Source organism: Styela clava, chromosome 13 (genome assembly GCF_964204865.1).
Source record: "Styela clava chromosome 13, kaStyClav1.hap1.2, whole genome shotgun sequence".
Classification (NCBI taxonomy): Eukaryota; Metazoa; Chordata; class Ascidiacea; order Stolidobranchia; family Styelidae; genus Styela; species Styela clava.
The window spans coordinates 16,105,001-16,107,500 of NC_135262.1; the positions used below are offsets into that span (position 1 = coordinate 16,105,001).

Below are 2,500 nucleotides of genomic sequence, written 5' to 3' on the forward strand. Positions count from 1 at the left end.
TTCGAACCTCTGACTTTCGCTCTTGATTAAAGAAAACATTCTTGGCGAATGCTTTCGCAGTAGTTCGTCTTCCGCCGATCCAAGAATTTCACCTCTAACGGCAGAGTACGGACGCCCCCGTCTGTCCCTCTTAATCATTACCTCGTGCTCCGAAAACCAACAAAATAGAACCGAGGTCCTATTCCATTATTCCATGCAACACTATGCAGGCGAACAGCCTGCTTTGAACACTCTAATTTTTTCAAAGTAAACTTATCGGCCACCGCCGACACTCAGTCAAGAGCACCGACGGAGAACCGAAGGTGAGGCGAACGCAACCAGTGACACGCCTTGCGACGGACCGGCGGCGCTCGCCCAAAATCCAACTACGAGCTTTTCAACCGCAACAACTTTAGCATACACTGTTGGAGCTGGAATTACCGCGGCTGCTGGCACCAGACTTGCCCTCCAATGGATACTCGTTAAGAGTTTTAGGATGTACTCATTCCAATTACAGGGCCTCGTTAGAGTCCTGTATTGTTATTTTTCGTCACTACCTCCCCGTGTCGGGAATGGGTAATTTGCGCGCCTGCTGCCTTCCTTGGATGTGGTAGCCGTTTCTCAGGCTCCCTCTCCGGAATCGAACCCTGATTCCCCGTTACCCGTTATCACAAAGGTAGGCACGTAGCGTACCTTCGACAGTTGATAGGGCAGACACTTGAATGATACGTCGTCGGTGCAGAGACCGTACGATCCGCGTGGTTATCCAGAGTCATCAAACGTCACAGGACGAACCCGGTCGGTTTTGATCTGATAAAAGCGCGCCTCCCGAAGTCGGCGCTTAATGCATGTATTAGCTCTAGAATTACCACAGTTATCCACTTCGCTTACGAGACCAAATAAACCAAGACTGATTTAATGAGCCATTCGCAGTTTCGCTTTACGAGAACTCGTACTTGCACCTGCATGGCTTAATCTTTGAGACAAGCATATCACTACTGGCAGGATCAACCAGATAGCTGCGACAGCTGCGCTCGGCCCTTGCTGGGCCGCCCGGCGCGTGCTCGTCGCATTCGTTTAAGACCGAGGCGATCGCCTGCGGCCGTACTCAGCTTCGACAGTCGCTGGCCGCGACGTCCACGCTCTCGCCGGCAGTGCCAGGCGGAGCGATTTGCGTTTTTTCTTTGCTCGCCCTCTCTCGGGCTCGATCCATTCAGTTTCGCACAAACAAGAGCTCTGCCGGCCGCCTGCAGCGGTGCCTAAAACCCGGGCATAACAATGCGACCGTTCTGCTAGGCCGACAAGCGCTCAAGCCAGACGCTCGATCGAACGCCCCCTACATATTAGTCGAGACAACGGCTCGCTCATTAGCATCGCGTTTGTACTTTAACTTTTTTTGGCTCGGCTTCTTTCGACGCCGATGCCGGCGACGCAGCACTCTCTCGCCCGCCAGCCACCGAGAAAAGGGTGCGCTCCGACCGGCCCCGCACCGCTCTTTCTTGGCTCATTCGAAATTACTGTCTTTCGCTCTGACATGCCTTACCTAGGGTTAGGTTAGTATGCTTGCACGTTTGTACTTTAACTTTTTTCGGCTCGGCTTCTTTCGACGCCGATGCCGGCGACGCAGCACTCTCTCGCCCGCCAGCCACCGAGAAAAGGGTGCGCTCCGACCGGCCCCGCACCGCTCTTTCTTGGCTCATTCGAAATTACTGTCTTTCGCTCTGACATGCCTTACCTAGGGTTAGGTTAGTATGCTTGCACGTTTGTACTTTAACTTTTTTCGGCTCGGCTTCTTTCGACGCCGATGCCGGCGACGCAGCACTCTCTCGCCCGCCAGCCACCGAGAAAAGGGTGCGCTCCGACCGGCCCCGCACCGCTCTTTCTTGGCTCATTCGAAATTACTGTCTTTCGCTCTGACATGCCTTACCTAGGGTTAGGTTAGTATGCTTGCACGTTTGTACTTTAACTTTTTTCGGCTCGGCTTCTTTCGACGCCGATGCCGGCGACGCAGCACTCTCTCGCCCGCCAGCCACCGAGAAAAGGGTGCGCTCCGACCGGCCCCGCACCGCTCTTTCTTGGCTCATTCGAAATTACTGTCTTTCGCTCTGACATGCCTTACCTAGGGTTAGGTTAGTATGCTTGCACGTTTGTACTTTAACTTTTTTCGGCTCGGCTTCTTTCGACGCCGATGCCGGCGACGCATCACTCTCTCGCCCGCCAGCCACCGAGAAAAGGGTGCGCTCCGACCGGCCCCGCACCGCTCTTTCTTGGCTCATTCGAAATTACTGTCTTTCGCTCTGACATGCCTTACCTAGGGTTAGGTTAGTATGCTTGCACGTTTGTACTTTAACTTTTTTCGGCTCGGCTTCTTTCGACGCCGATGCCGGCGACGCAGCACTCTCTCGCCCGCCAGCCACCGAGAAAAGGGTGCGCTCCGACCGGCCCCGCACCGCTCTTTCTTGGCTCATTCGAAATTACTGTCTTTCGCTCTGACATGCCTTACCTAGGGTTAGGTTAGTAT

General features: G+C 54.1%; 1 non-coding gene across 1 annotated transcript in view; it reads right to left on the reverse strand.

The window, feature by feature from the left end:
- The window catches only part of LOC144431621 (small subunit ribosomal RNA), a 1,810-nt gene extending 813 nt beyond the window's left edge, over positions 1-997 (reverse strand). Inside the window, exon 1 of the ribosomal RNA XR_013480183.1 lies at positions 1-997. This exon is cut by the window's left edge and continues 813 nt beyond it. This is a non-coding gene — a ribosomal RNA (small subunit ribosomal RNA).
- Positions 998-2,500: the final 1,503 nt, after the last annotated feature.